The sequence below is a fragment of the Triturus cristatus genome, chromosome 4_1 (genome assembly GCF_964204655.1).
Source record: "Triturus cristatus chromosome 4_1, aTriCri1.1, whole genome shotgun sequence".
NCBI lineage: Eukaryota > Metazoa > Chordata > Amphibia > Caudata > Salamandridae > Triturus > Triturus cristatus.
In genome coordinates, this window is record NC_140585.1 from 534,147,467 (window position 1) to 534,173,579 (window position 26,113).

Consider the following 26,113-nt stretch of genomic DNA (forward strand, 5'->3'; position numbering starts at 1 on the left):
AAGTGGGGGCCGAGAAAAAGGGGGCTAAAATAAAGTGTGTTTTCCCATGTTAATTCCTTTAGGACTTGGCAGAACTCCTACAGCCCGAACTGCTGGACGGAATTACACCAAATTTAGCAGCAAGGTAGATTTGGTTACGCAGATTCCGCTTTTTCATATTTGGTGTAAAAGTGTTCAGAAGTTGTTGAGCAGTTTAAGAAAATACATTTCGTGATATCTCTGGCCGCGACAACATCGCAAAAAATAAAGTGCTGGTGCAGGGAATGCAGAGCTCTTATTATTTGCCACCTCTTCAACCAGGAAGTGTTGACAGCTATCTTGGGACACAACTTCAGCTAAGTCCCGAAAAAAGTATTAAAAAAAGAAAAGGTGAATGAGTAGGAATACCTTGACCCCAAAACCTTGGTCTTGGGGTCTCCCAGGAATCCTGCCAAGGTTTAAAAGCATTTATGGAACAATTCTGTTTAATAATAAAGATCCATAGGGCAGTAAAACACAACATATTTCCTACAACCATTGGCCGACTGTGTATGTCATGAAGATAAACAATACACAGCTATGTGCCCACAACCCGGAGTCTGGCAGCGATAAAAGGACAGTTTAAACATATATAGCAAACTTCTGAAATGAAACTGCTAACTAAACAACACCCTGTCTTCTCCTCCCTCCCTCTAAACCTGCCATTCCTCCACACCAGGAGTACGTCTGCGTTAGGCTTTGAGTAGAGTGTGATCGCTTATGTATTCTGCTGGGGTTCAGACCCCGTGACTCGATCTCCAACCACCTCCAGGTCCCTTTGTACTCCTTTCAAATCTGCAGAGAGCTGAGCCTGCATTCCCTGTAGGTCCTCTCAGAGGAAGGAGAAAAGCAAAGCCATGAATGTCTTTGTGGCTGGGCCATCTGTGTTCTCTGCCCCCTTCTGTTGCCCAGTGCTGCAAGGTGCAGGCCCATACGGTGTCCCCATGATTGGCTGTTTCGTAAGTATGTCTCTCAGAGACACATCCTTCTTGGAACGCATGGCAGCCATGACTCAGGTCCTCTTCCTCATCCCAGGAGGGAGTAGGACAGTAACATGTCTTCCACTCAGTCGGACTCCACCGCTGATGAGCACTCCCAGTGGGGTTTCCCTTTGATTGTCTGGCTATTCTCCTTTGGATTTGGTTCAGGTAGGTGCAATACCTCTTTGGGTCACCCAAGGCACCAGGAACCTCTGTCTTCCTTCAAGTCCTTCAGGAGCGGATGAGCCACCTTGAGACTGTGCTTCAGTCTTCTCTGCCTCCTGCACTCCAGGAGCCGCAGTCAATGAACCCACTTTTCACTCCGTCCTGGGTGCCCCTCTTCTGGCCTCAGGCAACTGATTCCTCCCAGCACCAGCGAGACTTAGGCAATGAGGGGGCACAGAACAGAGCTCTTCTTCCTCTCCTGGCTGCATCCCACCACCTCCACAACCGCTCAGGGCCATCTCTGTAACACCGTATGCTGCTGCGCTCCCTGCAGCCACCTTCTCCTGGCTGCCACTGCTGGTCGAACAAGTGGACCACGACCTCTGCGCCAGGCCTCCTGTCCTAGTGCCTCTGGTTCAAGTGGACTATGCCCACTGGCACTGTTGCGTACACCTCTCTGCTCTTCTTGTGGGCATGGTAGGGGACAGCTGCTCCGAGTTTTGCTCCTCAGTGGCCGGCAACTGGACCTCCAGAATCAGGGGAGGACCCTCTGTGTCTCAATCCTCCCTCACCCCCCTGCCGCCATGCAGGTACAAATGAGAGCAGCCTACCTTCGTTCACGCCCTGTGTTTTCCCCTCATCAGCCCACCACAGTTACAGGCGGTCGACGAACTTGTTACGGTTCACAGGCAGCTCCCATCAGCCAATCACGTGACCAGGTCCTCCTATCAGGATGCCACCGGCGTCAGCATGGGAGAGGCAGGGTGCAGCCACTTGGAGTCCTGCACTATTGTGGATGGCCTCAACTCATCAGGTGCTGGGGAGGGGCTCTCCCCTTCTCTGTCTTCACTCACACTCTAGTGGCTTTGCAGGCACTGGTAATGGATGGATCGCCTGCGTTTTCTCTCTGAACCCCTGCTGCATCAGCAGGCCCCGATACCTTGCAGTCGGCTGCCCTTCTCACCTTCACCATCTCCTTCACTATAGCATGCCTAGGTGAAGGGCTCACCTACTCAGTTGTATAAAGCCTTGCCACCCTCCAGTGGTCAGCCGCCCAAGACCCCGCTCTCTGTGGTTGCCCACATCCAACTGCAGCTGATGGCTAGAAAATGCGTTCCTCCCGTGTTAGTGGGTCTCCCTTCCATTTATTGCTGTTGCATCATGTGTTTTTGCTGGTGTTAGATGCTTTGGGCACTGTGCCACTGCTGTCCAGTGCCACAGTGCAAGTGCTCCCTATTGTAAATTGAGGTATGAATTAGTGATTCCATGATTGGCTGATTTGGGTTACTTGTGACCCTAGTACAGTGCACCAGGAGTGCCCAGGGCTGGTAATCTAAATGCTGCTGGTGGGCTTGCAGCTCTGGTTGTGCCACCCACGGAAGCAGCCTGAAAAAGTGTGTCTAAGGCTTTCCATTGCAGAGCCTGTGTGCAGTCTGGTACTGTCATGCTGACTGGGCAAGTGCACCCACTTGCCAGTCGCTAAACCTTCCCTTTTCTTCAAATCAGACACCCCTATGGTAGGCCCAAGGGGAGGGTGCATTGCAAGTATATGATAGGACAAGCCCTGATGTGTGTGGCATGTCCTAATAGGGAATTACAGCCCTTTTCGTTTTTCACTATTGCAAGGCGCCCAGTTCCCCTTAGGCCAGAATGGGCAGTTTGATTATTACATCTTATAATCCTAACTGACTCAGGGAACATGGAAGAAATTCGAGTTTAGTATGCCTGAACTCAGAATGATAAAATACATCTTTTAGTGAAGTTGGTTTTAACATTCTGTGTTTGAAAATACCACTTTTAGAAAGTAGGTATTTTCTTGTCTAACCATCCAACCCTGCCTCTACTAGGCTGTGTATTCCTTGTCTGGAGTTTGAGTGACAGAGGCTGGGGAAATTCCAGGAGACAGGGTGAGTCAGCACAGGGCTGAATAGAGAGATCTGCATCTAGATGGGTGGGAGGGGTCGCACCTAGGGCCTGAATAGGGCTGTGCCTTCCCTCCACAATGCTGGCTCCACCTCCTGTGGTGCGTCTGATGTCCCTGCCCTGCACTCTGAAAGGAAAGAAGGAGTCTTGTCAACAAAGTGCTTTAGGACTGACCAGAACTAGTTTGGACTAGGCAAAGGCTTCTCTGCCTTCAGAGAACAAAGAGAAACCGGGTATAAATATTGGGATCCAAACCCAAGAACTTTAGATCACTTTGGGAAACAAGAAGAAACCTTTGCTGAGGAGTGGAACCAGAAGAAACTGAGGAGAGACTATCCCTAAGCTGAAGTGCTGCTTGGGGGAATTGGCCGGCAGTGGTTGACTGACTGCCAAAGAAAGGAGAAAGGACTTTGTGTGCACTTTATTCAACTTGCGAAGGATCTCTAAGGGCTTGGAAAAGAGCTTGCCTCCTGCTGAAGTCTCAGGGACAACAGACTTCACCCACCAGCTTCCCAAGAGTTTTTTGGAAGTGCCTGCTGTTTTTTGAGGCTTTCTGAGGGACTGCGTGTTTCAAGGAGCTGGAAGCGCGAATCACGAACAAGAAGCGTGTTGCTGAACTGCCGCTGCCGCTTCACAACACGAAGCGCCTCGCATCGCCAGAGAAGAGGATCGACGTCGCAGCAGATGCCGCCGCATCACCGGGAAGAGTGTAGCAGGGCCTGTCGTGGCTCGCATTGCGAGGAAACATCTCGCATCGCCAGAGAAGAGGATCGCAGTCACAGTAGATGCCGCCGCATCACCGGGAAGTGTGTCGCATCAAGAAGAAAGTGCCATCTTTGTTTCTTTGCACAAGATCTTCAATGCATCGCCGTCCTTGCAACACTTTCGTTGTCTTGCGTTACGCATCTTAAGGTAGATTGAACTCTGAGTGTCGCATTTACCATCTTAAGAGAACTAAGCTAATTCTCCCATTTTAAAGTACAGTATTGTGGAATTTTGTTGTTTGTGGTCTTGTGATAGGTCTATATAAAGAATACTTATTTTTGATATAAAACTTGTGTGGTGTCCATCTGTAGTGTTGTCACTTGATTACTGTATGTGTTCACAAAAGCTTTACACACTGTCTCTGAGATAAGCCTGTCTGCTCGTGCCAAGCTACCAAGGGGGTGAGCAGGGGTTATTTTAGGAGTGTACCCCCTTACCCTGACTAGACGCAAGGGTCCCTATTTGTCAAAGGTACCCACCGCTGCCAACTAGAGACCCCCAAATCTAACATCCGGCATCTGTTTCGGGTCCCCAGAGCTGTGCTTCTCGGTGTCACTGACATCACTCCTGCAGTGGGGGACTCCCCTACGGCTCATATGTGTCCCCATTGTTTTGGGAGCCAGGAGGGAAGGCTCTTAGCTGCAAATGTTCCATGGGGTCAGAGAGGAATATATGACGTTACAACGCATGCATTTACAATGCAGTCTTTACATCGCACCTGCAAACTGCATTTACAACGCATGCTATTACAACACATTTTTAAAAACTACCATTACAATGCATTCCATTACAACGCATACCATTATAACGCATACCATTACAATGCATAATACTTTTAGGGCAACAGTAGGGTAAGTTTTGGATAGTGTAGAGGTAAAAATTACTGTTCCCACTCCAGTGAGGGCAACAGTAGTGTAAATGTTGGATAGTGTAGGGGTAAAAATTAATAAGTGTTGGATAGTGTAGGGGAAACACTTACTATTCCCACTTCAGTGAGTGCAACAGTAGGGAAAGTGTTGGATTGTGTGGGGGTAAAAATTACTATTCCCATTTATCCCAAAACCCTAATACTCAAAAAATCTCCGTTACTTACCTTATAATGCGTCGTAATGGCATGCGTTGTAATGTCATGCGTTGTAGTGACATGCTTTGTAATGACACGCATTGTAATTGCGTGCGATGTAAAGGCAGTTGCGTTGTAACAGTTGCGTTGTAAAGGTAGGTCATTGTCATGACTGCGTTATAATGGATGTTTCCCGTCAGAGAGAATTAAAGGCACGTCTCACCCTAACGCCTTCTTGGCCAAGGCCCCTTAAACAATTAAAAACAAATTGCAACCATATTTGCGAATTCACTAGAATAATAAGGAAATAAAATCAAGCGCTGGCTCTCATGCTTGCTTTTAAATGGCCCCCGGGTGGGCCAGGTCAAGGGGGCATAAGATAAAAATAGGAAGGGAGCACACTAGGACCCCCACCTCGGTGTATAAAAGCCCCAGGGACGCCACTTCCCTGAGGCATTCATTATTATGTATGCAGGGGGTGCCCAAACAGCACCCTGTGCCCCGGGGACTGCCACATCTGCAGGGCAAATGTTCAGAAAAAATGCGGTGGGCACATACCGCCCCCCAGCCGTACAGGTGACCTTTTGGAGGCACTTACAAAACATGCATGTGGGTGGGCCGACTGGGACTGCCACCTCCCTGGCACAATTTGTTCACATTAAGAGGGGGCGCGAAGCCTGCCCATAGCCCTGGGGAACACCACCTCCCCGGGGCTATTTTGCAATGGAGGGAAGCCATGCCTCTCCCCATCCTTGAGCTTTAGATGGTCCTTGGGACCGCCACCTCCCAGGGCCAGCTTCTACAATGTCCCAGGGTGCCCACCACCGGGCCATAGCTGTTTGTTGCGGCTTGGTGGGAGCTTTAAATGCTCCACCCAAACCACAGAAAAAACTCTGCGTTCAGCAAGCAAGAGCATTGAAAATGGGGGTGAATATTCCCCTTAGTTGGAAGATGGCTGAAATCATCCCGATTCACGAAAAGGACTCTCAGGACTTACCCACAATCTTGGGACCGATTCGTTTGATAGACATATCACAAAAAGTATTTGCCAGACAGGTTGGGGGAAATTGGATGCTTGGATTGAGGACCATCAGGTGGGATTAGATGGGGGATTAATACTATTGACCAGGTATTTAGGTTTTTAACTATTTATTGGAAGATGGTTGCCCTCCAAAAGGCACACCTCTATCTGGTCTTTGTCGACCTTAAATCAGTGTTCGACTTTGTCCCTGGAGAGAAACTGCAAGCAGTTCTTGAAATAGTGGGGTCCCGCCTGATCTTCTGGACATGGGGCAATGTAACGATAATTTCTGTAAAATCAAGTGGCTGTACACAGTCATAAATCTTGTATATAAACTTGGCCTAGGCGACTTTTGGCCTTCTCGTTCTCTGAAACATCTTTCTAAGAACATCCTGTAAGATGCTTTTTGGGGCTTTATGCAGGATACTGAAATGAGGAATGTTTGTGAGGGGTCACTTGCAGACAACTTTCTGGACTTTAAACCCCATTCCTACTTTAGGCTTTTTTTTAGATTACATTACCCCATCCGCACTTAGGCAGCTATTCTTGAAACTTTGCTGCGGCACATTTTTTTTTCTTTTGTCCCCGGTATGTGCGTTCCAGGAAAGCCTGGATTATTCCACTTTGAAGCAACTTGGATGTAGACATTTTGTGGCGATTTTTATGTACAGAAACATCCCAGGTGGTGGTCTGTGCAGTATCAAAATATCTTTTCTGGGCATGGTGTGTTAGGTCTAAAGCTATGCAGTGAGACTTGTATTATCTGTGTCTTTTTTTAAATCTTTCTCTTTTCTGTTAGTCATAGATTATTTAGCTATATATTTATTGCTCATGAGATTTATTTTTATTATACACAATACAGGAAACTAGAGATGGATTTTTATTCTGTTATGTTCTGAAATGTTTATTTATCTCATGTTTTATGTATTGTGTGTGCTTGTTTGTACTTTTATGGTTGAAAAACTGAGTACGGTATTATGATGATTATTCACGTCTTATTGCCAGTGGAGCAACAGGAACATTGTGATTTAATGCTAGGGAGCGGCTGCACGTCAGCGACCAGAGCTACCAATCAACAGCATTCTGATATTGCACTGACCACATTCACTTTACTCTACCATGCCGGCATTATTCAATATTTGCTAAATCATTAACTCTGCATAAATTAGGCATTTAGAAATGATTTTGACATGCTAAAACAATTTATGATATGACATCTTCTTCCAGTGTTGCCCCATTGTCAACTGTATTGCAAGCTGCAATTAAAAATTGATAAATGTTTCCTTGTTATATAAAAACACCCTATGTATATGGTGCAGTCCTTTTATGAGGTTCAAACAACAAACTATATAAGCACAATAAAAATGAAGGGCCTCATTTATGGGATTTTGGCGTGAGACAGCACAGCAAGTCACCTTGCTGCGCTGCAATACGTTAAAGTGAAAGAGCAGGATATGTAATTATCCAATACGGTGCCTTCCTGTCCTTTCCCCTGCACTAGCACCATTTCAGTAGACTAGCACCAATGCAGGCACCCTCTGTTGTTGGCTGGATTGTTTTTGTGCAGGAAGGGACACCTTCCTGCACAAAAACAATCCTGGGAGGTGTTTTCTGTGTGGTGCAGAATGCAGCACACATGGAAAGAAGAAGAAAAAGGAGGATAAATACCGTTTTTTCACCTTGTTGCACCTCCCTTGGGGAGGCGTATGGTTTTGGCCCAACCCCAGGTGTACATGGTTTTGTAAATATTGCAAAGCGGCAAAATCCATGGGTGTTGCATGAGAACACCCACTGCAACGCCCATGGAACGCTTCTCTAGCGCAGAGTTGGGCAACTCTGCAATTTGTGCTACCTTGTCTTAATCCATATCTAAGAGGTCATTCAAAGCCATGCAAAGTGGCTTTGCAAGATGTCATAAATATGATTTTGCAGTTTGCGCTGCCGGAGCGTCACAAAAATGACACTCCAGGGGCGCAAGGGGCTTATTAGTATGCACCTACATGTACTTTTCAATCCTCACGAAACTGTTCCTTTTCAGCGATGAAAAGGCAGGCTCCATGCAACCCTTCTGAAGTGCGGAAGGCAGAATGATATAGGTACATTTCTCAGACCCCAGGGACTCGGTATCTGAGAACCTAGTGCTAAAAATATAAAGTCAGATACGTGCAACCTACTCGAAATCCAGCAAATGCAGCCAAATGCCAGCTGGTAAAATGTACTGTCTTCATTCTGTTAATGTGTAGCGCCATCGTGACTAATAAATAATTGTAATTATAGCTGAATGAAGACACAGTCCGTCCTGAAAAATTGGTTGGCATTCATCAGAACCATTAGTATGTCTAGAAGGCATTTCAAGACAAGATTTGTTAGATGAGGTAATCTTGTAACGGGGACGCTCATTAGCATAGAATTAATGAATTCACTTTCCATTAATGACTTTCTCGCAGAAAGCTAATGAACAGTGATGTATTCAAACCAGTTTCATCAAATAATATTAACATAACACACAACGTTAATTGCAAACCAAATAACATTAGATGTAAAGAATCCAAGAACTCATTCACCCAGAAAATGTGAGCTGCAGCACACTGACAGCTTACAAAATGAATGTGAGGCCCGTCAACTGTTAGAGAATACAATATTGAAATGTCAATGAAGATAAAAGATTACGTGATTGCGTGATTTTAGTCAAACATTACTAGTCGTGACAGAGAGAGAATGATGACAGCTGCAGGATTGGCAGGTCCATATGGCAAATAATATGCTGGATAGCTGGTTTACTAGCCTCAATCATTTACAAATCCATGGACCTCACTTCTGGACCCTAGTTGCAGCTACTAATGGGCGTTGACAACAATTCACCCATGTGCTGTGAAAGAAGATGGCAAATGGAAAAAAATACTCTGGCTGGAATAGAGCTACTATCAGGTCAGCTATACTAGTATAGAGCAGAGGGCCTATTTTCCTGCAATTAGTTAACTTCACTGAAGTTGTAAAGTTTTAACAAGAATTTCACTAAATTTGCAGAGGAAGACCATCACAAATATTGACTCAAAGTAAGAGGGCAGAAGACAGACCATATTTATTGACAAATCACGTTTGTTATTCCAAGTAACATTTGCACATTTGGAGAACATTTGTTATCCCATGTAAGTTCTAATTTCTTCTTTGCGTTCCAGAAGGAGAAAAATTATAGGAAGGAAATAAAAAGAGTGAATCCAGTGACTCGATAAACCGTCTTCCTTATAGATATCACTGTGCCATTCTGGTAAGTCACTTGTAGCGCTCTAGTTGCTCTCTCTTCCAGGTCATGTGCAAATCAGTTGAGATCATTTTATTTGAGCCCACAATGGATATACACAGTGGGTACAACTGCAGTGCAATAAATGTTAGTTTGTGTGCACCTGTGCAACTGAGCCCACGTGGTCAGTGGGAGAATTTTCCCCCAGTGGTACTCATCATCCACCTTTGAGATACTCAGATCACTGACATAATATCGGTGCATACAAAATTGAATCACAAAAATATCAGAAAATAAATATCGATAACAAAAGTATCAACTTCCTATATTGAACTAGAAAAAACACAAATATCAATAACAAAGATATCGTTGCTAAGAATATCGATTTTCCCTTATATCGAAAACACAAATATTGGAAACAAAAAGATCATCACCTTTAAATAAACACATATTGATTCGCACATTATCAACTACAATAATATCGCCAAAATAATTAATTTATCAAAACTAAATATTAAAAAATTCTCTTTTTTTGCGTACAACAATTATTTGAAATAAACCTAAATCATTTTATTTAGATGTGTAAAATTAAATATAATTCTAACACATCACCAACATATTTACCATTCACCTCAATAAATCATATGATTAAAATCATAACAATACATCCCCCCTGAAATTTGCATTTAATGCAAACATTTAGACAACAACCTAATAAATATATATATAAGTACATTTATTTCAAAAATTGCCAAACAGTATTTCATACATTATAAATAAAATCTCAATTAGCGTTTACAATAAAAGAACATAACTGATAAATAAATTGAAACTAAAACTAAACAAACCAATAAAATCAAAGTGTAAGCAATGTTAACCAATAAAATCAGACAAACAATGAAATCAACCATGTAAAAGGCACGCTAATTTAAACAACTGAGGGGGATATTCTCAAGAACGTGTGTTAATTATTGCAAAATTTGCTTAATACCACTTTGCACATCGCAGTCTATCGCGGGAAAATAACACAGTGTTAATGTTGTATTCTCAACCCGGCGGCACCATGTGATAGTCTCACGATAACATGCCAAATGACCGCTTTAACACTAACGTGACACAGGAAAAACTGCAGGAGCCCCCGGAGACCTGAATGATATCCTGTTCTCCTAGAGGTCAAATACCGTCGTCTCCTAACGATCCTCTTTTGCCTTGAAACCCTCTCTATTCGTATGAATTGCTTTGCTTTTCTATCATGACGACGTCCTGTTTCTTAAGTACGTGCTTTTTATGTCTAAGGTTTCTTGTCTCTGAGTAGTACAAAGATAACTATCTCTTAGTCGAACCTAGGGAACTCCTATCTGTTAATCTGTCCCTACCCCATGTTTTGTTTCTAGATTTGAAGGCAACTTTATAAGCCCCCTGAACTGTAGCCTGCTCTGAATATGCTGATCACGTCTGGACTCTCACATAAATATTTGGGAATGAACTCGGCTGGCCATCTTTATTGAAGCGAAGCATTCCCCCGATACATTGAGCAATTCCAACCTTTTGATGACTGCTATTTTGACCCCCATCCTGTGGGGTGAATTTTAAGTATGTTATAACTAGTGTTTTCAGCTATCTTGTACTCATTTTTCAATATCCCAGTGTATGTATTCTCTCTAGGTCTTACGTTTGGATTAATCTACTGGTGAATTTCTATTCTGCGTTTTATCTATTTCTATGTAGTTCACACTTCTGTGCACTATTTTCCAAATCCTTTTTTGTGTCTCTCACATTGATCTGTTTTTTCATGGTGAATAATCTTTTCCCCTCTGGAGGCCTGCTGTCACATAGTCTCCGCTTAGGTACCTTGTTGGACCTGATATATATAAATGTGTATTTATTTTTGTATGCTATCGTCTTTCGCTTACACCTAATGGAGCTTAACTGAATGGACTAAGCGTTACATACTATATGAATATGTCATATATATAAATTTATCACATTTGTTGATTTTTTGTTGGTTATTCATGTTTGTTTTATCAACTCTAGGTATTATTATTGTGCCCCACTTCCCAACGGTCGTCGCCCTGATGAAGGTGGGACCCACGATTGGGTCCAATACCGAAACACGCGTTGGCGCCTGAACTTTCGGCTTTTTGTTCATATAGTATCACCCATTTGATATCTCGATGATACATGAACTTACCACCCATACAATCATATCTGGACGATTTCTTCCATATTGATCGGAATTGGCTTGCAGTATGTTTGTTGAATGAATGTTTGGTATATGAGTTGAGCTTTGTGTGGGACATTTACTATTTTTTAGATACGTAATTTTGTTTTCTGTATTATTCAACACTAAATAAATGTATGTATATGCAATCATCAACTAAAAATATTTGAATATACTTTATGTGTTAAAAAAACAAAATAAATAAAAAATTATTTTTATATCGACGTCCTGTTCGTTTTGCTCCTATTAAGTCTTTGCTGGATTTAGGGACCTAATTTTCAAGGCCCATTTATAGAATCTTGGGGAGGTTGTTCCTGTCCTTCTTGAACTTTGGTACTTACCCCGATACCACCTGCCCCTCATCGTACTTTTGGGGTCCCCCTCTCGTAATTGGTTTTTCCGTCACAGCCTTGTTGCTTGTGGGGGTTGCTTCCCGGTGAGATATGTGTCAGTGAGAACCTCGCTCTATACTTATATTTTTCTTTCATCTTCTGTATCTACACAACTAATTTGGTTTCTGTTGGGTCTATCGGATTATTTCTCTATAGATATGTGCTACACTGTTTACTGTGTGTCTTATTAGTACCTCTCTTTATCTTCTTTTCTCAAGTCTTGCATGTATATGCTCACTAAAAACTTTTTGTACCTGGTGTTTGCTTATTTGTAGATACTGTAGGACCTGCGTGTATACCCTACAAGATGGAGAGTGTCAAAACGTTCGGATTTTCCGACGAGGATTTTGCCCGCATGATAGGTTTATCAGCAGACAGCGATAGACAATTTTCATTGTCCAAGGGTCTTGAAGGCGAATGGACTAAACTCCTAAATCTAAAGAAAAAATCAAAACGCACAGAAGCTCATGCTAATTTTATGCTTGAGTATCTAAAAGCTGGGACTATCCCTTTTGGACTACGAGTTCGTAATGTCCCAGGACTTTTTGTTGAAATTAGATTATTTTTAGGGAAATGGGCTTTAATCTCTAATAGATGCTCACGCGACTGGATGATGTTGATCATCGAGACGGCGAGAGAAGTTGTAGACATTATGAGCAAGGAAATAGAGGAATTAGAAGAGAGATTAACAACAGATAACTCTGTTGAATTGGCCACTAAAAAATTAGAAGAAATTACCCAAGAACTGGATTCCTTCTCCACCTATCTTCTAAAAAGGAAATCTGATAAACTGAAAAAAGATATCAGGCAATTCTCACAGGAACGGACATATCCATACCTTATGTCCAACTTTTATAACATGTCGGACACAAATGGACCCAACAACAGCAATATGAGATGTGGTAATAACAAAAAAGTAATTACCTTTTCCGATACAACTGATTCGGAAGGTGAAGGGTCCACTGATTATGAAACTAACTATAACCCGAACTTCCAACCGCGACATGAATCCTATGACAGGCCAACTATGCCTGATCATAATTTTTTAGGCAATCGCAGAGGCAATTTCCGCCCAAGAACCAGAACACCTCGAATGAGGAACTACCATCAGTCTCAGGGCCAACCTCAGATGTATATTCAAACCAGACACAATCAGTACTGGAAAACACTGTAAATATACCAGTGTTTAATCTCTCCTCCCCCGACGTTGATACTGAATCCTTGACTCTCCTCTCGAGGGGTTTATCATTTGTTCCCACCTCTTCCTTCAATAAATTTGATTTCATGAAGGATCTACATTCATTTTTCAGGAAAATTAGGCTAAAAAAATTATTTTTGAATAGACCTACCCCAGACATAGGAGAAAACCTTTCTGGACTCAGACCCCCCTCTGAGTTCACTCCTTGTCTAGACCTTGTTGGTCCAGAGGTGGGCATTTTTGAGAAGGTTGTTACATCTAAAATCTCCAAAATTTTAAAGAGCGTGCCTAAATAAGCCAACAACTTACCCCTGACTGAACAGTAAGCCCTGAAATCGTTCCAAAATAATAAGCAACTGACCATTAAGCCCTGCGACAAGGGAGGTGGTATCGTTGTTTTCAATACTTCTACCTACATTGAAAAAATGAATATACTTTTGTCGTCCACCAGACACTATAAACGCATCATGAGAAACCCCAAAACCAATCTCAAACAACGCATCCTATCGATGGTGAAGGCGCCGGTAGATGAGAATTTCATCTGCACCAAGGAAGCTGAATTCCTGACACCCAGCTATACCCGTATGCATATATGGGGTGCCTAAAACCCATAAAAACATCTTTGACCCCCCTTTAAGACCCATTGTTTCTATGATTGGCTCGGCTATCGAACCCGTCTCTAAATATGTCGAAAGCTTTTTGAAACCTCTGGTCAGCAATCTTGAATCCTACGTGAAAGATACTGATCATTTCATTGCCAAGATCGAGAACACTCCTTTTGATCCTGAAAGGGAACTCCTGGTCACCCTTGACCTGGAATCCCTATACACTAACATACCCCAGGAGGGAGCACTATCGGTGATTCAAGAGATCTTGACAACGGAAACTGCAATCACCAATGCTCCATTCATTATTCAATGCTTGAAGATGGTGCTACATGAAAATTATTTCGAATTCAACGGCAAGTACTTCCACCAGATACAGGGTGTGAGTATGGGGGCTTCCTGTGCTCCCAGCGTAGCATGCCTCTATATGGGAAAATACAAACACATTAACATCTATAACGACTTGGCACCCTTTTATGAGAACGTTCGAGCGTGGTCACACTTCATTGATGATATTTTCTTCATCTGGTACGGGGACAACAGCTCTCTGAATGAATTCATTGCCTGGCTGAATGCAGCTGACGCTAACCTAAAGTTTACTGCTCATTGTAGTAATACCAGGGTTGAATTTCTGGATATCTAGGTTGAACACCACCCTAACAGCCTATGTGTGTCTCTATACATTAAACCCACCGCCAGAAATACACTGCTACAATATAGCAGTTATCACCCTAGAAGCCAGAGGGATAATATCCCTTTTAGCCGATTCCTTCGCGTTCGTAGGAATTGTTCCCACATGAAAGACTTTCTACGCCAGGCTGAAACTCTTAAATCCAAGTTCCTGAGCCGAGGCTACCCCCAGAAACTCATTAAAGACTCCTTCAAACGAGCCAGATACTTCAATAGAGATTCTATGTTTGAACAAAGGACTACCAATCTTATGGACAAGTTGGTATATATTACCAAACACTCCAACATTAACAATAGAATCAGACAAACCATTAATTCATCGTGGCATCTATTGAACATGGACAATGATGGGATGAAAATCCCTAATCCCTTGTTTGTCTTTCGGCACAATAAGAATGTGAAAAACTTTCTTATAAGAGGGAAAATTCCGGAGTAGAAAACAGTAACCCAGACTTCTATTCCAGGATCTAAACCCATTGAAGGAAACCATCGCTGTGGTACATGTCAGGCATGTTCCAACGCCATCGTTGGTAACACCATCAGTACCAACAATCGTACCATTATTCTTCAAGGCATGGCTAACTGCCGTACCTCCAATGTTGTTTATATAATCGCATGTCCGTGCGATCTTATATACATTGGTGAAACAGGCCGCGAAATTCGAATGAAGATCTGTGAACTGTTAAATGGTAGCGGCAGTTTCAGTCGATAACCTTTCAAGTATTGCCCGGCGGTAATCGCCTCTTATACCATTCGATGATTAACCAACAAAAGAGGCAGGCGCCGGAGACTGGAAGGCAGGAAACAAAGTTTTATTCCGTCGGAGCAGAACACATCAGATCGGACAGCAAGGTATCGTCTCGAAGTGCTCTAACCACATCTCTGAGGCCTGGCCTCTTATACACAGGTTTATTGCTTTATTACACGTGACACATTCTTGTTGAGACTTTGATGTACGGAAAGACATCCTTGGAACCCCCACTTCAAGCTCGTTCCCACATATATCTACAGTGGAAGTCCCCACCCCGCCCACAGTAGGAGATGGCTATCACACAGCTGGACATTCTGCCAATTCCCGGGGGTGTGTGCGACTGGTCGGGTCTCAGGGGGTGGGGGCCTTGATCTACTGTAATCCCTTTGATGTGAGGTGTTTCCCTTACAGTAGGGGCAATAAACTGCATCCGCAGGGCTAGGGGATGGCCTGGGATCGGTTCGGACAATCGGGCGCAGAGGAAGGGGGTTATCAAAAGGATGTATGACCATGTATGGGATAAAAGGAGGTGTTGGTCAGGCGCAGGATGTGGTTCCATGGCAGGGTCGCGCAGAAGGAGAGGGTTTATGGCCTATGTATGAGAGAGCGGGGGTGACTGGCGCGCGGGGGATGTTTGCAGCGCCTGAGGGACGCGCAGGCGATCGGCAATGAGACCATGGTGCCTAAAATGGCCGTCGCGCGTTTTCTGCGTGTGGCGCTTGGGGAGAGACAAGATGGCGCAGATAATGTTCAGAAACGAACTACATTTCCACAGTCCTCCCTTTTAACATATCTCGCCAGCTTGTTTAGTTCGAATCTATCCCCATAATACCACGTACTTCTACTTCGTACAGGGCTTTCATTCGTTCTGCTTCAAAGTTCAGAGTCTTAGGGCAGACAGGAATAATCTGACACAATTGTACATAATTACATGTAGTTGATGTGATAGGCGAGGAGGTAGCGCATACAAAATTAAATCAGCTGCGTCATATGTCAGACCCGGAGATAGGAGGAGGGAAGCTCGCTTGAACACAAACATGATACCGTAAAGTAAAAAAAGTTCTGGCAAAACAAGGAATATTACGTACATTACTTAAGGCCTAGACTTCGTGTGGATCAAACTAGACAGCATAGTCATGTGCACGGCTGATGTTATACAATTATCATCATACAAAGTTAATGTTTCTTAACTGTCAGTGTACAGTTGGAAGTGACCGATGTAATATCTTGAAAACTCGATTGGAAGATAGTCAATACGAAAGTGGTTGGGAGAGGAATTCAACTCAACATGAGTTACAGTCAGAGGGGGGGGGGGCAATGTCCAATAGGGAGTTCTTCTTTCCAGTGTCCTATTACAGTGAGCCATCACTGGTAAGCTCTCATTGTTCTTCTTCTTTCGTTGGCACTGTTGAGCACCGACGGTGGAGCTAAGGTCCAGCTCAAATCCAGGATTTCACGTTGCAGGGTGTGACCATTCTTTGCTCTCGGATCACAGTCCTGTTTTGTCCTGTTCCCTAACTGATCTTATCATAGGTACCTTGAGACGAGGTACCCGCATTTCGTTCTTCTTTTGTCAAGTCAAGTTCAAAATCCCATATGAAAAAGGGGGGGGATAGGGGCGTGCTTTGGGAGGCCGAAGGAAGAGGGGGTGGAGTGGGATCGGATCAAAAAGCGGACCAAGGAGAGCAGAATCTTTTAGCACTGAGCCCATCAATCGGGCTCGACGGGCTGGGACTTCAGGTGCGAGCTGATCAGCGAGCAGGGGGCTTCGGGATAGCCCTTCTTTCTATCGCTTTCCATGCTGAGAATGGTGCCTCGTCCCGCATCTTTTTGCTCCGTGGCTCCCCCTTGGTCGAGGCCATAGATGTTCCATGATCCGCAGCCAGGCAGTGCATCACGTCCGACCCCTCTCCTCCGATGACCGCATGTTATCTTGGAATGAGTACAAGAAACAAAATCTTAGAGAACTGGTAGGGAAGACGTTTACACACTTCATTCTCTCTCCCAACCCCAAGTAGTCGGGGAAACGTTCATCGGTCACTCTATGGTGGATGTCTATTAACTCTTATGTCGGTGTATGCTACTAACTCATTAATCATTGCTGCGGTGCAGGTTTGCGAGTGTTCCTGCAAATTTCCATCACCAGGTCTGCTAGGTGTTGATTCCTGTACCTTATAAACGTGGCAAGAAGTCTGACATCTATCAACTTCCTGGTCTATCAAAATTCAAACCGGCTTCTCCGGTAGAGACTCGTCTTTCTAACACAAGCCCTGTTGATTCATATTTTTCTCCAGGGACTGCTAAGTTTATGAAAAAGTGCGAGGTGCTACTGTCATGGGCTCACAAATATCTGTTTCGGGGAGGAACACAAGCTAAACATTTTTCTTGCTGGAGACAATAGTTAACCTTTATCAGTTTTAGGCGATGTATCTTTAAAAACAAGGTCATCAGCTGTATTGCTTAAAATATCCAGGGACGACTAGTACAGAACTGGGACTATTCTGGAAGGACGGGGTGTTTAGATGCTCTATTTCTGTGCAATAGGCGGGGCGATTCTGAGCGTTGGAGGTGGAGTCGTTAGAGCCCTAAAACAACAAAAACCACTGACATATAGTTCCCGTTATAAGGGCCAGATTGGGAGACATCAGTCGTCTTACCTGTCCTTTCTTTCTCAGCCAATTAAGTTCCATCATTTACAGAAAGGAGAGGTAGTAGTGTGGCAAAATACGGTCGTTTTGCTTCTGTCAATTTGTTCGAACACTGTCGTGTTTAGGCCAATTATACATATACTGAGGAGGTACAGTGTTGTCATCTATTCAAAAAGAGGGCAAGGGAGCCTTCAGCGAGGGAGAGAGAGAGAGAGAGAGAGAGAGAGAGAGAGAGAGAGAGAGAGAGAGAGAGAGAGACGTGCGCATCAAGTAGGCTATTTGGTACACGTACGACATAAAACGACAGAGAGAGAGAGAGACAAACGCGTACGATAATAGGCTGCTTGGTGTACACACAACATAGAGCAGCACGGGTCAGTTTTACGTACAAAAACACAAGCTGGGGGAAGACATAAATTCAACGTTCACGTACACACAAATACCGGATAGGGTGTAACAGTACATACATCAAGCACAGCAAGTTTCTGGTGTAAGTCACCCTCCAATTTACTAGCTTCCGGGAGAGGGAGAGTCGTTTCTTCAAACGAGGAGTTACCATATTCGGGCTTATTTTCCCATCCCCTTGATCAATAGACAAGCATTTCAGTCATACAAAGACGTTCTCTCCAGCGACCCAGGCATATGCAATACACATTCATACCGTACAATCAGGGCACGTACGCACAGTCATACCATACAGTTTTTCACGTTCTCAGTGATGGTCTGCACTCCACGCACCATCTCACAGCGTTTGTCTATGTCTTTCCCTACATGGAGCACGGTGCGGTCCATGTCCACTCCATTCTTCAGTCGGAACTCCGATGTAACCTACAGAGAAGAAAAGAAGGGGCGGCAGCATTCAAAGCACATCAGCGCGCATAAACACGAAAAAGTTCTACTTACCACGTACCAGACTAGCTGCAGGAACGTATAATACCACAGATCTTGACTATCCTTTTCGCATTTTTTTTTTTTTTTCTGTGTACTGTATCCTTCCTTTCTACTATACCAAAAATGCTTCATTTTATTTGTCCCTAAATTCGAGTTCCCTCTTCGTGCATTTGTTTCTCAATTAGTCGTATATTATGGGACAAAATACCATACCTTACATTCGGCAGATACCTTAAGCTACAGTCAACCATTTTCTAACAACTCTGGAAAAAGACAGGTGTACTGGATACAAATTTTCATCAATCCAAAATTCAGGCAAAGGGTCTGCATTATCTGTCTTCTATTGTTTGGGAATGATAGCCATTATTCAAAACCTTACCAACCTAGGCGATTGTTATGACGCTGATTCCATAATTCCTTCGAAAACCCTTTATTGTGAAAATGTCAGTATACAAATACGGGCCTACAACCGTATAGGCCGGCCACGGTGCAAGAGGCGTCGAGTATCATGAGCAACACTACCTTAACGCGAAAATAAAAATAATCAATAATGAGAAGACCAGCATCAATAAGGTTGTTCGCATGCCCAGTCAGTACCCTCCCCATCCCCCGCCCGCCATGTGCAAAAAGACCGTATACATATCCCTTAACATCAATGCCAAGTAACCGGAACGCCATGAGGAGTTGTAGGTCCCTCCTACATCTGCGCCATTTTGGGGCGAGGTCGGGTGGGTCCAGGGTACAGTCTAAATGTTTCCACTAACTAGCGGCCGGACCAGAATCCCTTTCGGCAGTTCAAAAATGTTCATTAACGCCAACAGAAAGAACAGGCAGCATGAACCGTGACTCGAAGGTGGGGAAAGCAAAGTTTTTTTCCTACCGGGTCATGCTCAGATTCCACCGGAACTGATTCGAGTTGGTAGTCTACAGTGTCTCCTGGTAATTCAAACAGAAGCTGGCGTCAGTATGAGGGCACCACCATCTCGCCGCAACGCCGTGGTCCTTCGGAGAGCGGGAGAGCAGGCGTGTCTCTCTGCCGACGCCCTGAATCAGTCTCTCTCACGGCACCAAATGGGGACAAGATGACTGCCGCCCGGGGCAAAGACAAGTTAATGTGGAATGATCGAGCAATAGTGGCGGTTGCCCCCACCGGAAGTCCGCGGGAGTCGAGGGCCAATGACTCCCGTAGAATCTGCAAAGCTGAGAGGACGTCTTCAAGGGTGGGACCCATGCCCGAGTTCCAAGGTAGCCCAGAGCCATCTTAGTGGACCAGGCCCGAATCCAAAGAGCCGGCCGCCATTTTGAGAGTCCTGTGGCAGCAGCAGTTATCCACCACAGCCACCGGAGTGGGTCCCCCGACCAACCAACTGCGGGGGCCCACTTCTTGGGTGGAACGCTAATGGAAACTTGGTGCAGAAAGGAACCTCCGCCTGGGTGGTCGTCCGGCAGGTGAAACGTTAATGGCTGTCCTGCTGCAGCTGGCCGTCGAGTGAAACGCTAAGGGGCTCTCTCTCAGCTGGTCGACGAGTGAAACGCTAAGGGGTGCTCTCTCAGCTGGTCGACGAGTGAAACGCTAAGGGGTGCTCTCTCAGCTGGTCGACGAGTGAAACGCTAAGGGGTGCCCTACTGCAACTGAGGAGCCTCCACCTGGGGAGGCGGGGGAGGCCCGTTCGCGTCGCCTCCCCCCAGGGCACCCCACGCCGTCTTTCGGCGCAGCATTGTAGGACGGTCAGACCAGTGCAACAACTTGCTGGACACCACTACGGTGCCGTCCGGATCTCGGCGCGTCGTGTTGCCTCCGGCCTATTCGCACAACAGTCCGCTACTGATGCCGCCTCACAGGCCGATGGATTTTGGAGGCGTGTTTATAGCCCAAATCCAACTAAAAGACTGACCAAAGCAGCCCAATGTTGCTACTCCGTGGAAGGAGGGGCATGGACTGTGTCAAGCGGACGGTGAATGCTTTGGGATGGATGTTGCAGCAGGCTGCCATGTAAATAGTTGTTTAATAAAGAGTGTTTTAACGTGTTTACCTTGTTGGAGTGTTGCATATACCTACACGTTTTTAAAGCGTTTTAATCATACTACTTTGTTGGAGTGTTGTACATATAGGTTGGGAGGGAGCATATGGAGGGGGCATGTAGAGGATCGGAGGACCTAATAGCAATTCATTGTTCGCCCGTTGCTTGGAGGGCAACTCAGGGTAGAGCGTAAAGGGGGTCCTAACAGGGCACTGGCCTGACGTTTCAGATTCTTGTTTTTGTTTAGCTTCCTTTCTCTCCTTTATTTCTTCCTCTAACTTTCTAGCAACAAGGTGAGCTGCCTTTCGTAGTTCTTTTTCTGCCTTTACTTCTTCTCTCTTTTTCCGTTGCGTTGTTTCTTTGCGCCACATGCCGATACTGTCGAGCATAGTGGGCGTCGTTTTATTGCTACGTAGAGCTATTTCTAGCGTTTCTATTTTATGGTCATCAAAGGATCCCATCAGTGGCCACTGACTTTCGGAGTCCTTCTTTGTATATTTATGCCATAGTTTGCTATAAGCTACAGTGACTAGTCCATATTTAGTAAACATGTCCTTATTAGGGGTGCCTTCCAGTGGAGCCGGATGGTTCATCTCTAATAAGCGGTCCGGGCAGAACCAAAGAACCAATTACCAATCAGTGGGGAGAAGATAGGCATGACGGGTTACAACGGGGACAAAAGTCTGCACTACCTATCTTTTCACTGCTTGCAAAGACTAGACAGAATATCTCTATTCCACGTTATTTGTAAGCAGAGAATACCTCCAAAGAACCAATATCGAACAACCAGTGTTCGGACAATCAATCAATCAAATGGTGAGAAAGAGATAGGCACGACGGGTTACAACGGGGGACAAAAGTCCGCGTTACCTATCCTTCACTATCTGCAAAGACTAGACAGAATATTTCTATTCTACGTTATTTGCAAACAGAGAATATCTCAAAAAGCACTATTCGTCAAAAACAATCAATGTTCGGACAATCAATCAGTGGGGAGAAAAATAGGCACGACAGGTTACAAAGGGGGACAAAAGTCTGCGTTACCTACCCTTCACTATCTGCAAAGGGAGAGAGAGTACTTCTACTCTTCCCCGTTTGTAGGCAGCGAATATCTCAAAAAGAATCAATCAAATAAGCAATACTAGTATTTTCAATCAATCAATCAATCGTTTCTCAATTTGTCGTGTTACACGACCTTACCCGGACCGCATGGACAGTTTCTCGTCTTCCGCCTCCAGCGCCCGATCGTCCTCTACTCTCCGTATTTGCCGCGGCACTCCTGACGGTTCCCAGTCAGGACCGTAGATCACTCGAGAGAGAGGTCTGCTCGGAACCAGTGAAGTTCGGATGATCGGCTGCCTGACGAGGGTCTATCGGGCAGGAGCTCTTCCCGATCGTTGCAGTCGTTCACTCTGTCGTCGGGACCTCTCCCATTGGATCCACGTGTCGCTGATGGGCCCCACGTTTGGGACGCCAATTGTTAAATGGTAGCGGTAGTTTCAGTCGATAACCTTTCAAGTATTGCCCGGCGGTAATCGCCTCTTATACCATTCGATGATTAACCAACAAAAGAGGCAGGCGCCGGAGACTGGAAGGCAGGAAACAAAGTTTTATTCCGTCGGAGCAGAACACATCAGATCGGACAGCAAGGTATCGTCTCGAGGTGCTCTAACCACATCTCTGAGGCCTGGCCTCTTATACACAGGTTTATTGCTTTATTACACGTGACACATTCTTGTTGAGACTTTGATGTACGGAAAGACATCCTTGGAACCCCCACTTCAAGCTCGTTCCCACACATATCTACAGTGGAATTCCCCACCCTGCCCACAGTAGGAGATGGCTATCACACAGCTGGACATTCCGCCAATTCCCGGGGGTGTGTGCGACTGGTCGGGTCTCAGGGGGTGGGGGCCTTGATCTACTGTAATCCCTTTGATGTGAGGTGTTTCCCTTACAGTAGGGGCAATAAACTGCATCCGCAGGGCTAGGGGATGGCCTGGGATCGGTTCGGACAATCGGGCGCAGAGGAAGAGGGTTATCAAAAGGATGTATGACCTTGTATGGGATGAAAGGAGGTGTTGGTCAGGCGCAGGATGTGGTTCCATGGCAGGGTCGCGCAGAAGGAGAGGGTTTATGGCCTATGTATGAGAGAGCGGGGGTGGCCGGCGCGCGGGGGATGTTTGCAGCGCCTAAGGGACGCGCAGGCGATCGGCAATGAGACCATGGTGCCTAAAATGGCCGTCGCGTGTTTTCTGCGTGTGGCGCTTGGGGAGAGACAAGATGGCGCAGATAATGTTCAGATACGAACTAAATTTCCACAGAACACAAATCTAACATTCGCATTAAAAAAACTGCTGCCCCCCTTGTTAGCCATTGGCTCGACAAAAATCATAATGAGAAGGACCTTAGATGGTCCATCCTGGAAAAAATACGTACCCCCCCCGGGAGAGATCCAACATCCCTGAGAAAAAAGAGAGAGACATTTTGGATCTTTTTTCTTGATTCAGTGCAGCATGGGCTGAACGAAATAATTCAGTGGGAGAATGCCATCATGTAATCCCCTCGCCCTCCACTCTTTTCATCAAAAGTATGCTGCAAATTATGTAATCCCCTTGCCCTCCCTGCTTTTCATCTAAAGTAAAGTTGTTTACGCATTCTAGACTCCAAACTGGAATCCTTTGTTAGATCTTATGATTGGATACCGGTATGCGCCCCATTGCCGAGGTTGACGGCATGGCATTCTTTGCGCGCTGCGTTTTTACATATGATACGTCACCAGTTACTGGCCCCAGATTCTGTTTCAATATGACCGCTAACGTGCTTGTGCTATACTCTTTGATCCTTCCTTTACAGTCCTCTCTCTACTCGCATCTGCCCTTTTAGCCAGGATGATTTCTATTGGCCTTCGTGAATTCCCTCCCACATTTAAGGAAGTTCCCCGTCTGTGTATTCAGCTTAGGCGTCCGGACGGGTGTTCCTGACATATCGCCGACGGATCTACAGACTCTTATTCCAGGATTATTCAGCAGGTATGCAGCCCCGAGTTCCCTGGGCGATTTTGCTGTATCAGAACCTTTGTTGGAGGTATTTCCTTTTCCCCGCCAGGGTTGTCATTTACATTCTTTCTTAGCGTAGTCGTACGTAGTGATTTTTCATCTGACCTGAACGGCTTGGTTGTGCCAAGGCAAATTCCTCTCCTCGTCACCCCCTGTATGTGGATTTAATTATATGCCTAGTTCATCTAGTTGGCTATCTTGCATTGCGAGTAACTCTTATTTTACATCCCCTATGACTCGATAAAACTATCTTTAACCGTCCTGCAAACGTCGACAGTTTTATCCTATTTTTTCACCTCCTCATATATCCCGTAACTTCCTGCCTGTTTGTTTTGCTTGCTGCAGGAGCCCCCGGAGACCTGAATGATATCCTGTTCTCCTAGAGGTCAAATACCATTGTCTCCTAACGATCCTCTTTTGCCTTGAAACCTTCTCTATTCATATGAATTGCTTTGCTCTTCTATCATGACGACGTCCTGTTTCTTAAGTACGTGCTTTTTATGTCTAAGGTTTCTTGTCTCTGAGTAGTACAAAGATAACTATCTCTTAGTCGAACCTAGGGAACTCCTATCTGTTAATCTGTCCCTACCCCATGTTTTGTTTCTAGATCTGAAGGCAACTTTATAAGCCTCCTGAAGTGTAGCCTGCTCTGAATATGCTGATCATGTCTGGACTCTCGCATAAATATTTGGGAATGAACTCGGATGGCCATCTTTATTGAAGCGGAGCATTCCCCTGATACATTGAGCAATTCCAACCTTTTGATGACTGCTATTTTGACCCCCATCCTGTGGGGTGAATTTAAAGTATGTTATAACTAGTGTTTTCAGCTATCTTGTACTCATTTTTCAATATCCCAGTGTATGTATTCTCTCTAGGTCTTACGTTTGGATTAATCTACTGGTGAATTTCTATTCTGCGTTTTATCTATTTCTATGTAGTTCACACTTCTGTGCACTATTTTCCAAATCCTTTTTTGTGTCTCTCACATTGATCTGTTTTTTCATGGTGAATAACCTTTTCCCCTCTGGAGGCCTGCTGTCACATAGTCTCCGCTTAGTTACCTTGTTGGACCTGATATATATAAATGTGTATTTATTTTTGTATGCTATCGTCTTTCGCTTACACCTAATGGAGCTTAACTGAATGGACTAAGCGTTACATACTATATGAATATGTCATATATATAAATTTGCTATCACATTTGTTGATTTTTTGTTGGTTATTCATGTTTGTTTTATCAACTCTAGGTATTATTATTGTGCCCCACTTCCCAACGGTCGTAGCCCTGATGAAGGTGAGACCCACAATTGGGTCCAATACCGAAACGCGCGTTGGCGCCTGAACTTTCGGCTTTTTGTTCATATAGTATCACCCATTTGATATCTCGATGATACATGAACTTACCACCCATACAATCATATCTGGACGATTTCTTCCATATTGACCGGAATTGGCTTGCAGTATGTTTGTTGAATGAATGTTTGGTATATGAGTTGAGCTTTGTGTGGGACATTTACTATTTTTTAGATACGTAATTTTGTTGTCTGTATTATTCAACACTAAATAAATGTATGTATATGCAATCATCAACTAAAAATATTTGAATATACTTTATGTGTTAAAAAAACAAAATAAATAAAACATTATTTTTATATCGACACTTTCTGTTTGACGCATTTATCGTCCTGTTCGCTTTGCTCCTATTGAGTGTTTGCTGGATTTAGGGACCTAATTTTCAAGGCCCATTTATAAAATCTTGGGGAGGTGGTTCCTTTCCTTCTTGAACACAGGAAAAACACGAAACACGAATGCGAAAAAAGTTGCGATGTGGCCAATCGCATTACAAAAATCAGTGATAACCAGTGACAGGCCTGCAATTCCCATGCGTCATGCGGGAAAATGCACTATAAAAACACCAAAAACCCCAAACAAAATAATACAAACTGCGTATCACCATGGAGGAAGCCAGAGCAAGTACTGAGGACGACCAGAACCCCACAAGCCCCCAGGAGGACCCGCCTGGGACCTCGGGATCACAGAAGGGCAAAGAGAAGAAGACGAGAAAGATGAGGTTCAGTCCGCAGGAAAACAGGATCACCATCACGGAGGTGATAGAACACCACCAACAACTGTTTGTCACCCCCAACGTGCCATTGGCAAATAAAAATGCAATATGGCAGGACATCCTGGACAAGGTGAATGCAGTCGGAGTGAGGAAGAGGACAATTGGAGAGGTCAAGAGGCGCTGGAATGATGCAAAGTGCAAAACCAAGAAGAAACTCGCTGACAACCATCAGACAGCAATGCAGACTGGAGGTGGCAGTCCAGCGGAACACCAGGAGCTTCATGAGATGGAGGAAATAGTGTCCACAGTCATCAGTGGGGAGACAGTGGCAGGAGTTGGGGGTCCGGACACTGCTCAACATGACCTGACACAACACCACCAGGGTGAGTACCG

General features: G+C 44.7%; 1 long non-coding RNA gene across 2 annotated transcripts; it reads left to right on the top strand.

Moving 5' to 3' along the window:
* The first annotated feature begins 23,559 nt into the window (after positions 1-23,559).
* Positions 23,560-25,238, top strand: LOC146855194 (uncharacterized). 2 transcript variants are annotated; one of them, XR_014980799.1, is made up of 3 exons: positions 23,560-23,625; positions 24,260-24,458; positions 24,903-25,238. It is a non-coding gene; the product is annotated as an uncharacterized LOC146855194 (long non-coding RNA). The 2 variants fall into 2 exon arrangements; XR_014980800.1 differs by lacking the exon at positions 23,560-23,625 and adding an exon at positions 24,005-24,139.
* Positions 25,239-26,113: the final 875 nt, after the last annotated feature.